This window comes from Neovison vison, chromosome 3 (assembly GCF_020171115.1).
Source record: "Neovison vison isolate M4711 chromosome 3, ASM_NN_V1, whole genome shotgun sequence".
NCBI lineage: Eukaryota > Metazoa > Chordata > Mammalia > Carnivora > Mustelidae > Neogale > Neogale vison.
Window position 1 is genome coordinate 18,954,853 of NC_058093.1, and position 12,789 is coordinate 18,967,641.

At 42.3% G+C, this 12,789-nt stretch overlaps 1 protein-coding gene across 3 annotated transcripts in view; it reads left to right on the forward strand.

The window, feature by feature from the left end:
* The first annotated feature begins 3,483 nt into the window (after positions 1–3,483).
* The window catches only part of CREB1 (cAMP responsive element binding protein 1), a 62,197-nt gene continuing 52,891 nt past the window's right edge, over positions 3,484–12,789 (forward strand). For 2 of the 3 annotated variants that reach the window (XR_006383779.1, XM_044241442.1), the window contains exon 1: positions 3,484–3,669. The gene's annotated coding sequence lies outside the window, so the exon portion shown is untranslated. The remainder of the gene's footprint in view (positions 3,670–12,789) is intronic. The other variant, XM_044241443.1, reaches the window with a different exon arrangement.

A 12,789-nucleotide genomic window follows, 5' to 3' on the forward strand; every position in this document is an offset into this window, starting at 1 on the left:
GAAATAAAAAATTACCAGTTTGATTGGTGATTAAAAATAGGCTATGAGTAAATAATTCCAAGAACTTGGTATCATCTATAGGGTAAGACGAGGAAGATGATAAGCTCAGTTTTTTTTTTTTTTATTTGAGAGAGAGAGACAGTGAGAGAGAACATGAGCGAGGAGAAGGTCAGAGAGAGAAGCAGACTCCCCATGGAGCTGGGAGCCCGATGTGGGACTCGATCCCGGGACTCTAGGACCACGACCCGAGCCGAAGGCAGTCGTCCAACCAACTGAGCCACCCAGGCGATAAGCTCAGTTTTGAAAACGTTATTTGACACAAGGGTAAGATGTGCAAGTAAAAGCTAGTAATACATAACATTTTAATCCACTTATTTTACATGTCAAACATTGTTCCAAGAACACATTCCATCAATGGTCTCATTTAATTATCATAATAACACAAGGATGTAGGTGCTATTATCATCTTTATTTTGCAGATGGAAAAACTGAAGGACAAGAATGAACAATTTGCCCAGTGTCACATAGTTAGTAAGTGGCTGAACCAGGACTTGAACACCAAGATGTTAAGGAACTTTGCCCAGGACCAGACATATTCATTATTTATTCAATAAATAACAAGTACCGTTACATTCTAGAAATTGTTGCTGGTGCTAGGAATGGGAAGGGAGGGGGAAGAGCTGGTGGTGAACAAGACAGACATAATCACTACCAGCACAGATAAGTATGTATGGTGAGTTGGAAAACAAAGTGAGAAGTTACAGTTTGGCATGAGGAGTGGGTAGCAAAAAAAAAGAATTCCAGAGGAAGGGAACAACATCATTAAGTACCTTGAGATGAGAACCTGCAGTAGGGAAAAAAGAGAGAGAGAGAGCGAAGAGCCTAGAAAAAATAAAAAGACTAATGTGGCTGGAGTGCTGAGAGCTAGGGCAGTTGGGAAAGCTGGAGAGAATGAGAAGTGATATGGTATGAGGTATGGTAGAGGGTCTGGTGTCCATGATAAGGACCTTAGACTGTTTTCAGTAAGCAAAGGGAAGTCATTAAGAATTCAAGTAGAGTAGTGACTTGGTCAGATTTATATTTAAAAGAAAAAAAAAATGACTCTGGCTACAGCCTGGCAAATGGATTGGAATAAGCCAAAAGCAGTTCTGTCGGACCTCGATGGTTATCATTGCAGGACTTCAAACAATGCAGGTTGATTATACTAGGGTATGAAAAGGAGCCACAGGAAAGGAGAGGTCGCAAATCAAATTTTTAAAATTTTTGAAAGATTTTATTTATTTATTTTAGAGTGAGAGAGAGTGTGGGGCCTGGGGAGGGTGAGGCAGAGGGAAAGAAAACATTAAGTAGATTCAGCACTCAGCACAGAGCCTAATACAAGATTTGATTCCCATTGACTCTGAGACCATGACCTGAGCCAAAATCAACAGCCGGATGCTTAATCGAATGAGCCACACAGGCACCCCACAAATCCAATTTTTTAAGACAGACACGTGTAGGTGATTTGGGTGAGTCAGAAGTATCTTAAGTTTCTGGCTTGAACTGAGTAGATGAATAGGATGCCCCTTACTGACCCAAGGGCTGTGAGAAGACGATTTTGGAGGGACTATGATATATAGGTTGAGTCTGACATGGCCCAGTTATCCAAATGAAAGTGTCACAAAGCCAGTTAGAAATATGAATTCAGAGCTCAAGAGCAAGATCCAGGCTTGAGGTATGAGTTGGACAGTCTTTGGCAGAGGGTACGTGAAGCTGCTGGAGGAGGGCGAGGCCACAGAGAAAAGTGTACATGAGGGCTGGGTTACCCAAATACTTGGATGAATTATGGGTTATCCAATATTTGGCTAACAGAGAAGCTGCTTGTTAAAGAACAGAGAAATGAGAGGAAAACTTTGAAATACGAGCAGAGGGAAGAGAATGCTTCAATGAGGGTGTGGTCAATAGTTTCCAACGCTAGAACGAGGTCTTGGAAGAGGAGGTCTGAAACTTCAGAACTGCTTCGGGTGCGTGGAAGGAACAGAAGCCAGCTCGGGGATGGGGTGGGGGGGTTGCTGAGGAATGGGACACGTGAGAATGTCCTGTGGGTAAGACACAATTGCAGTCCCAGCTGGGGAAAGATTTAAGGAGAGAAATATTTTTACATAAAGGAGAGCCTTAAGCGTGTTCGAGTAACAGAAAAGCCAGGAGTGAAGGAAGGGTTGGATGTAACCGAGGGAAAGAGGGATCCTCTCCAGCCCCCCAGTCCCTGGGAAAGCAGGAGATCGAAGGGCAACTCGGCTTTGCGACGGGAAGCCCGGAGCGGGTGGGGCTCCGTCCGATGTGACTCGGTCCCCTCGGCTTCCTAAAGACAGATTCGCTTTCAAGGACAGAAGAACCGTAAGACAGGAGAGCCCGGGGAGAGGACTGCAGAGTTCAGTAAAAAGAAGAGCCAGAAACGTGGCCTTGAGCGACCTCTGAGAAAGCAGTTTCAGAGTCAAGGAACGTTAGTCACGCCGTCGGGTTCACCGAGCGGGTGCAGGAAAGGGCGCCTCGGCTGCAAACCGCTGCGGTGACAAACGGCGGCGGAAAGACCGCGACCCGGGACGCTGCCCGGAAAAAAAAAAAAAAAAAAAAGGCGGGCAGGTTGGGGGCGGGGTTCGTACTTCGGAGTGCCCCCGAGCAACCTCGGTCGAGACAGGTCCTTGCTCGGGGATCCCCAGGGACCGAACAGGTTATCACGGCCTGGCTGCTGGGCTGCGCCCCGCGAGGCGCCCCAAGTCCCGGGGCCTACGACCCCCGAGATCGGACACTGGCACGGGCGGCCGCCGGGTAGCTCCGCGGACTCTCGGACAGAAGAGGCCGCGGGCGGGGCAAACCCTTCCCAGCCCCGCGCCACAACGCCCGCGCGGCGCAGGGGCCCCGGATCCCGGCACGCGGCCCAGGCCCCCGGCTGCGGGGCGTCTGCAGAGCCTCCGCCACCCTCCCTCCCGGCTCGCCCGGCTCTGGCTCTCAGCCGCGTCCCAGACCTGGCGGCGCGTCGGCCACGTCCCCGCCGCGTTTTTGAAAGTTCCCGGGGCCGGAGGCGCTCAGGGGCCCGGGCCTCAGGCCCCCGCCGCCGCAGCCGCTCTGGAGCCCGCCGCTTACTGCCACAAGGGCAGACAGGCGCGGGGGTTTCCACCGAACGGTCGACACGCGTCAGGAATTCCCCGAAGAGCCACACACAAGCCGCCTTCCTCCTGCCCATGGCCGCCGCCGGGTTTTATCCGCCAAAACCGCGAGGTGGGGCTCAGACCACTCCTCCCCCGCCCGTCCCTTCCCACCTTAGCCACCACCCAACTCCAGGCGGAACGCCTTCGCCTCGGCCGAAGGACCCCGAAGGCCTTCGGCAAGTTCCGCCTCCAGCGCGGGGGGGCGGGGCCGCTCGAGCTCCTCCGGGCCGAGCTCGGCTGTTTCCGTGCGCGGCCGCTGCGCACTCGGCACTGGGCGGCGCTGGCTGGCTCCCTGGCTGCGGCTCCTCAGTCGGCGGCGGCTGCTGCTGCCTGTGGCCCGGGCGGCTGGGAGAAGCGGAGTGTTGGTGAGTGACGCGGCGGAGGTGTAGTTTGACGCGGTGTGTTACGTGGGGGAGAGAATAAAACTCCAGCGAGATCCGGGCCGCGAACGAAAGCAGTGACGGAGGAGCTTGTACCACCGGTAAGAGGAGCAGGAGGAGGAGGCAGGAGCCGGAGAGAGCCGGGGGGACGGAGGGGGGACGGGGAGGCGCCGGACACCCGCGCTCGGGGCCTTCCCCTCGCAGGAGGGGCCGCGGTAAAGATGGAGCCTCCGCCCGAGCCCCACAACATCGCCGCCGCTCGCAGCGAACAAAGAATAATGGCGGCGGACTGGAGCCAGCGGCGGCCGGGGCGGCAGCGACTCTGCCTGCAGCCAGCGGCGGCGCTCATGGCGGGGGGCGGCGGGCGGCGGGCGGCGGGCGGCGGGCGGGGTGGGAGCCGGCGGCCGGGGGTGTGTGCGGGCGGCCGGCCGCGGCGAGCTGGCGCCCGCGTTCCCGCCGCCGCCGCCGGGCCGGGCGCGGAGCCGGGAGCCGGGAGCCGCCCCGGGGGAGGCCGCCCGCCGCCCGCCCGGCCCGGCGCTGCCCCCCGCGCCGCCCGTCCGCTCGCCCGGCCCCCGCCGCCCGCCTCGCCCCCGGCCTGGCGCGACCTGGCCCGACGGTCCGCCGGGGCAGCGCCGCCGGGGTGCCCGCGGGGGGTGGAGGAGGAAGAAGGCGACAGTTGAGGGCAGAGGAGGTGAAGGTGCCTGCCTTCCCGGTAGCCTCGGTGCCTGCCATGCCCGCTTCGCGAGGGGAAGCGCTGCAACGTCTGACCTACTCTTCTCTCCACGCTCTTTGTGCAATAAAGTTCGGAACCAAAGGTTTCCTCTCGTGCTGTATTTTATTCGTGCCCTTTCCCCCCGCTCCCACCCCTTTGGGGAGACACTGTTTTCTGTTCTTTTCTGCTTAGTTGACATGAGGAGAGCCGTGCTTTTAAATACAATTTTTGACTCTCTCCCTCACTCTTTTTTAAGTCAGTAGTCCTGGAAATGCATTCTTTGGGGAGGAAGGCGGGTGCTAAGAAAAACAGATTTGTAAAACTTTTTAAAGAAGCTGTTGGGATCCTGTAAAAGGGAAGCTGGTGTTTGAAAACAGTTTCGGTTTTAACCCTTTTCAATAAGGTAGTAATCCTTGAGAGCTATCATTCTGAAACACTTCTTTGAAACGAATGGTAGCCGACTCACTTTTGTTTTGCCTCACTTTTGGGGTTGGGGTAACCGAGTTTGGGTCCTCTGGATCTCCCACCCCCTACCAAGGTTCCCACGTTTCTGTCTAAACTTAAAAAAGAGATTGATTAATACTAATTCTAAAAATAGGCATTTAGAAGTATCCAGTGTTTGCCTTCCAGGCAAGAAGTAACTCCGGCGGGGACCGACCATAGTTTAAGCCACAAGGCTTATTTTTTCTTTGCCTGTTGGGAAAAAGGAACGGCAGAGAAGTCACTGACACATTAAAGATTAAAAGACAGTTTTGAAAGGACCCGGAATATGACCTATTTAAGTTTGTGATAGCTTCCTAAGAAGTTAGAATTTTATCCTAGCCTTAGCTTGCATCGGTTCAGCCTTCTAAAGGGTTGGTGTAAAAGATACTTTGGTTGTCAGCTCTTGAAATCTTTTTACACTCACGGCTCATTTCCTGCTTTAAAAGCAAAGCCAAAACGGTTATTTTAGGTGGTGCAAAAGATGAACAAGTTATTTGTTGTAAGAATACTCTCGTAGTAGGATAGCATCGTGATGGATACATACAAGGTTTCTTCTTAAGAATAAATACTGATTGATAATAGAAGCCCTGTCTTTTGGTTTTTCTGTATCCAAGTCACTTTTTCAAAACCTACTTTACTCTACTGTAAGTCATTAAAAAACAAAACAACAAAAAACATGTTAACAATATGTTATTGCCAAGAAACTTCATTAAGATGCAGTTAAGAGTGCTTACATAAGGATTGGGGAGGTGATTTTATTTACCAACACTGAAGTAGTTACAGTATCGAAGATGCCATAGATTACTGTTTTTCCTTTGATTTTCGCAGGCCAGCTTCAGTTGAGTAGAATATTTTTCCCTTACACAGACTATGCCAGTGACTTTTTTGTGTGTGAATTTAAAGGGAAAGAATTTTTTTTTCAGATGGATTTTTTCTTGTCTTATCCAAAAGGTCTTTTAAATTTTGTTTTATTCATAGATTCATAATCTGTAATTCTTAGCAGTTCAAAGTGGAATGTTTCAGACTTTTATATTCATTAATTTTTGAATGTTCACTTGGAGCATGGTTATAACTTATACTTATGTCACTTCTCAGGGAATCACGAAAAATTACAGTTAAATCTGTACTCTTTTTTTTTTTTTAAGTGATTACATCTATTCAGAAAGTGAATAAAAAGACCTTTGACTCAAACAGACTGAAAAATGTTAAAGGGCCACTTGTGGAATTTTAAAATTCTGGTGATACCCCTTTTTGAATGATTTTTCCCCCCATGTAAGAACCTAGGGAAACTTAGAAACCTGATTCATAATATGGTACCTTCCTTTTCCTGCTTTTGAAATTAATTTTCCTGATTATATCTGACTAATAGAAATTTTCATTTTTATAGACAAGTAGCTTTATTTTATAATCTCCCATCCTAAAGCATTGGGTTTTACTTTTTGGATATAATGTGGTTATAATAAAACCAAATATGTCCTCTTCATCTTATTTTAATAGTTTTAGTCATTTTTTTCCACAGTAGAAAAAATTGTAACATAATGGCTTTCAGTGTATCGCTGAAATTTATAATTCAGTTTATTCCATAAAATAATTTAACAGATATGGTTATATAGACTTGCTTATAACATCCTGTGTCAGTCTTTTACAAGCATGTGCTTCTTGATGTACGGTGTTGCTTCCAATGATGGCTTCTTTATTGAATACTTATGCCTCTAATCTGAATTTAAGAATATACTAGATAATCTCGGAATGGAAAAAATGCAAGGGTTTTTTTTTTTCCTTACTCATGTGTGAACTCATCTGTACTGCAGAATCACTTGAGGCAGTAGTTGGTCGTAATTCAAATATTTAGTTGCCTGCGACAGAATGTAGTTAGTGGAAAGAGCATTGGGTTTGGACTTACAGGCCTGGGTTTCATTCCTTCTGTTGCCACTGCTATCATGTGCCTACCCCTCAAGAAATTTTGTGACCTGTGGGAGTTTCTTAATCTTTCAACTTTGGTTTCCTTATTTGTTAAATTAGAATACCACCTACTTTATAGGGCTGTGCGATAAATTATCAAGTACCTCCTTAGGGACTTAAGGATAGCTATTCATTTTAAAGCTTTTTTAACTTCTTGGCTGTGGGACCTTAAGTAAATTTCTTCTCCGTTCCTCAATTTCCTTGGTCACAAATATACTATACCTACCTCATAGAAATGTAGGTGTTATATAATACATATTAAATGCCTAGCATTTCACAAGTGTTCAACAAACATTTCCTATAATTTTAAAATTATTCATTATTACTACATTTCATACACCCAGCCAGAAACTGCAACAAATCCAGAGATGAATTACACTGTTTTATCTCTACCCTCAAGGAACTTTTGGGGACACGATGGCTAATGAGACAGAATATATGTCATAAGAAAGCAATCAAAGGAGAGATCACCCTTGGTGAAATAATGGAAGAAAGGAAGATTATATATTTATATTTCCAATTTTATTTTTTTAATAAGTAATTCATTCAGGAAGTCCGTAACTCAAAGCATATAAAATGTAATAGAGCAGATTGTCATGTGATACACCCTCGTGCTCATTCCCATTGCCCAAGTGTTACCAATTTCTTTGTCCTTTCAAAAGTAATTCTATCCATATAAAAGCAAATACTCTGTGTTCCCCACCCTGTGCCCACACTTTTTTTTTTTTTTAAACAAATGATATCATTTGTTTAATGTTATTAAAGAGTGTCATCTTGTATATCTTCCCTTTTTTTCACTTAAAATGGCTTGGCCATTGGTTTATATCAGTACATAAAGAGCTTCACTTTTTTTTAGTGAGGCATCTTATTGTATGGATATACCTGTATTTAGTAACCAGTTAGTAAGTTGATTTTATTTTTAGGTCTTGTATGACCTTTTAAGCGAAGGGCTTCTGTCATTATGTCTTTATTTCTTTTGAATGAGAAATACCAGTTTCTGACAGGAAATGGTTATTTGAACTGCCTTACTACCTTTTTAGCTCTAGTTTTTAAAAGTTTTAGTGAAATGATTCAGATGTGCATAAAAAGGCAAGTGTATAAGAGTTAATTCACAAACTGTGTTGTCTGAATTTAACTCTCTTGTTAAGATTCTTGTACCTTGAACAGACTTCCCTTCTATTATTGCAGCCAAAAAAAGTGTCTATAGTTTTTTTCCTAAATGAGAAAGAACATCTCATATAGTCCAGTCTTTTTTTTTTAAGCAGACTATTCTCATGCAGTATTACTGCCCAGCAGTGCTGATTAGGGCGCAGCTTTTTCCCTGTGTTTTTTGTTTTTTTTTTTTTCGCTTCTCATGATGATTTTCCAGTATTTCTTAGTGTAATTGTCAGTGAGTTTTATATTTGATACCTAGGTAAATAGCAATAAATAATAGCTAATTATATATAAATGGCAAGAAATAAATGAGTTTCACCTATATGCTTGAGTACTTAGACTTTACTGCTTAGGTGATTGTGTGTGGGGGGCGGGGGGGCGTGTGTGTGAAGTCCCTGGTCAACCAATTGGACAAAGTAATACTCAGTTCAACTAGAACACAACAAGTTTCAGTACCTTTCTCTTTCTTTTTGGCTGTTAAGTAGCATTTAACTAAAGTACATTTTACATGGAGTTAGTATATTTATCTTTAAAATACAAATTCTGTAAGTGTTTTAAGTTGATTAAACTTAGAAAATGATAACTAATAATCCAGCAGTAGGGACATACATAAGTCTCTTATCTCTCAAAAAAAGCCATTAAATGAAACTCTTGTGGTATATTTCATTTTCTGTATGCTCAAGCTGACAGTTACATGTGTGAAAGTTCTTGGTGTAAGAATATTGTCTTACTAATATTTTCATGATTTATAGTATTTTATATAAAATACTGACATATTTGGTTTTTACCTGCTCAGGGACTAAAATGTTTACAAAGCAATCATCTTTACAGATTTGAGGGGATGGAGATCCATAATTGAAATCTGTAAAGGCAGAGAATTTTCCTTCTAGAACGTATCTGTGGGAACCAGGGACTTAAATGATTTCTCACAGTATCCTGGAATCAGTAAATTGTCTTCTGTGATAGAGGTAAAGATCATGAACTAAAGGGACAAACTCATAATGTGAAAATGACTGTTTTCCTCTGCCAATTTTATATGCTCAATCATGATAGAAGAGCTTAATCCTAGTCAGCCTCTGAAGCTATAAGAAGAAAGATGGTTTTAAACTTATTCTATATTGATAGCTATCAATATTGGTTTTTGAGACATGTTTGAAACCTGGATAAAGAGTAGCTGTTGGATTTTCTTACTCAGAATGCTTCTCTCCCCTTAATAAATATATATACTCTTTGTTTTGTGTTCTTAGCTCTGCCAGATATGGCCCTGTTGAGATGTATTTTGTTGTATTTCACCTAGAGTCTTGCTCACCTGTCTTCTAGGTTATCAAAAAGAAGGGAGGGGGCGAGGCAAGTCTTTCATATTCTGGTGTTTATTCAAGCAGATAAGTGAAAGACGCTATTTTACACCTCCAAAGCTAAAAAAAATTACCTTTAATATATAATCAGTTCTTGGGGCTTAGTGACATGAATTTCAACTTAAAAAGTACCACTCCTTGATAAACTTTTAATTGCCTGAGTTGCTTTTTCTTATGGTTGAGTTGAAATAATAAAGGAGTTTACTGTGAACGAGATAGGCTGTCTGAACAAAAATGAAAAGCAGTTTTCTGGGGTGTCTGGGTGGTTCAGTGGGTTAAAGCTTCTGCTTTTGGCTCAGGTCATAATTCCAGAGTCCTGGGAACAAGCCCCACATTGGGCTTTCTGCTCAGCGGGGAGACCTGCTTCCGCCTCTCTCTCTGCCTGCCTCTCTGCCTACTTGTGATCTCTGTCAAATAAATAAAATCTTTAAAAAAAAAAAAAGAAAGGAAAGCAGTTTTCTTTCTGCTGCTGAATTAAAATAGAAAATTATGATCTCTGAATAATCTAATAAACAGCACGGTTTAGAGAGTGAGAGATCTGAGGGATTGATGGTGAGTTTTTTGCCAAAAGACTAGAAGTAAAGACTGATACTTTGTTACAGAAGAGAGAATTAAGTAGAAACTTAAAATTGCTAAAAATGACCTTGGTGTAGTAGTAAAGGATAGATCTGAAAGTTGATGGTAATAGGAAATTTTTTTCCCAAAGGTTAGTGAATCTTTTCTGAAACTAAGATTTCTCTCTTCAATTTTAATAGTATTTCTAATGAGCTGGTTATCTGGGTTTCTGGCTATAATTATATGATGGTATAGATGTAACTAAAAATGCTTGTAATTTAGCCAAAGCTGAATAACCATTATTTCTGAGGGTTCTTATCCCTGTTTCTCAGATGATTGGCAAATAGGGGACTCAGAAGTGCGTTATCACTGAAGTGAAAATTGCTATTTGTTCCGAACTATTTGTACTCCTGAAGGAGTATCATTTCCTTGAAAGTGTGTCAGTAGCAGCTTTGTTTGCTATGACCAGTAATACTAATGCTTTGGTTTAATTTACTGTCATTTATCAGTCTGTTCATTTATTTGGTGAACATTTATTGACCATTGACTTTATACTAAGTGAAATAATTGTAAGAAAATTTATTCAGGTAAGGATTTTTATAGATATTAAATGAAGTGTTGTGCTAGTTGCTTGTAAACAGTGAAACCTGAGTGTGTCGCTTCTGCCCTCGGGGAACCTACATGTAGTATAGTGGAGAGGACAAAAGGAGTGTGAGGAAGCAGGATGTATGCATGGCACAGTGTCAGTTCTTCACTACTGTCTGTGTAATAGGCACAGAAAATGTATTTGTTTAATAAATGATTCCCTCTTGGGAGGGTCAAGCTTTGAAAGGCAGGAATTTAGTGAGGAAAAGTTTTATGAGAAAGAATATAAATTGAATACTAAAGAACTTGGTTGGGTAGTGATAGTATCTTCTAGGCAGTAGCAAGGACAACAAAGATGAAGACATGGAAGTAGAGTGAGGTAAAGATCAAGATACAGCAACTTGCAGTGAAACATTTTAATTTTCATAAGTACCATATTTTGAGATTTGTTATGAACAGTTTATTATGATGTCTTTATGGGTATTACTCATAAACTCTACTATACTGGGGAATTCAAACTTAACACACTTTTGCGATTGAGGGAGTAGTAACTCCCTCATTTTTTACAGATGACTAAACTGAGCCCTGGAGAGCTTAAATGACTTATTTGCTGGTAGAGCCTTTTCTCTGAGCAAGACATAACAGTAAGCATAGTTTTCATCACTGTTTTTCTAGCATTATCTCTATTGAAGAAAGTTTTCATGTTTCTGGCTTTATTGATGATTACTAGGATTTCTGTTCCTCAACAGTAATAGTTTAGGTTTATAAAATTTCACTTGGAAGGAGTATTCTAGCCAAGGTATTAACAAAATACATTGGTTTCATTATCTTACTAATTAGATCTACATCAATAGGAGAGATGCCTGACTGACTCAGTCAGTAGTTTGTTGACTCCGGATCCAAGGGACATGAGTTCAAGCCCCACATTGGCCATGGAGCTTACTTTAAATAAATAAATAAATAAATAAATAAATAAATAAATATTTTCTTAAAATATCTGCTTCAGTAGATAGATTACCATAAATAGCCAGCTCATGCTTTATTTTTTTCATAATTCATTGTATATCTTTCATTTCGAACTGGGATTTTATGGTTTTAAATCATTTTTATTAAATACTTGTTTGAAGGGAATTGGTAGGCACCTGGTTATAAAAATTAGTTTATACTTGCCCAGCTGTGTGTGTGTGTGTGTATCTTTTTATAGAACACATATTTTATCTCTTGTTAGCTTGAGAGCTCTTTGAAAGAAAATTTCTTGTCTGTTTTAAACTCTAGTCCCCATAGTTTTTGGCAGAACACTTATTATGTAATAGGCACAGAAATGTATTTGTTTAATGAATGATTCCCTCTTGGGAGGGTCACAGCTTTGAAAGGCAGGATTAAAAATAGTCCCCCTATAGGGATGCACCAAGTAAAGGAAGCAGACATACATGCTTCAGACAGTTAAAACTAATTGAAATTACAGATTTTTTTTTAAAAGATTTTATTTATTTACTTGACAGATAGAGATCATACGTAGGCAGAGAGACAGACAGAGAGCAGGGAAGCAGGCTCATTGCTGAGCAGAGAGCCTCATGTGGGACTTGATCCCAGGACTCTGGGATCATGACCTGAGCTGAAGGCAGAGGGTTAACCCACTGAGCCACCCAAGTGCCCCCAGATTTATTTTTTAAAAAGCCAAGGAAATTAGGCTCATTTTTCCATAGCTTAAAAAGAAGCTTTTCTACTTAAAGTTTTCATTACACTCTGATGCTTTACCAATCCTTCTTGCCTCTGAGACATGAGAAAAGGCTTGAGAGTGTATTATTAATCAAAACGACCTTACCAGAAATCACTACCAGGTTGGGTTTAAAAAAAAAAAAAAATAGTACATCGCTGATTGGACTTGTTTTTTATTCTTTCAGGAATAAAGATACCTAAACTTGAAGTGAATATTTTATCAGAACTATACATAAAGTCTTTGCTATTGTCTGCATGTAATTTATCAGCTTTGTAGCTTTACCATGGCTAAGTTTTAAATGTAGTCCAATATATTCTTGGTGCTTAGGTGCTTGGGCTTTTTCTAGCAAGCAAAACATAGTAAAAATGCTTAGCAAAAAAAAAAAGGCTTAGCATGTGGCTTAATTATCCATGCCATTCCATTGCCAAATACAAAGAATTCTTCGCATTTTATAATACTGGAGGTTACGTGGTATACCTCTGCAGTCTTATAAACTCCTTGCAAATCTCTTAACATGTCTAATTCTCCATCTGTGAAGTGAGAGCTAAAACCAGGATTCCTGTTTTATAACTCCTCCTGTAACACGTGCTGTCTCACTTCAGGAAAAGTGAATTGTCACTCTTCCATGTCTAATTTGTAAATAATTCACCAAAAATAGCATTTTAAAATATAGTTCAAAACAGACCTGTCAAAA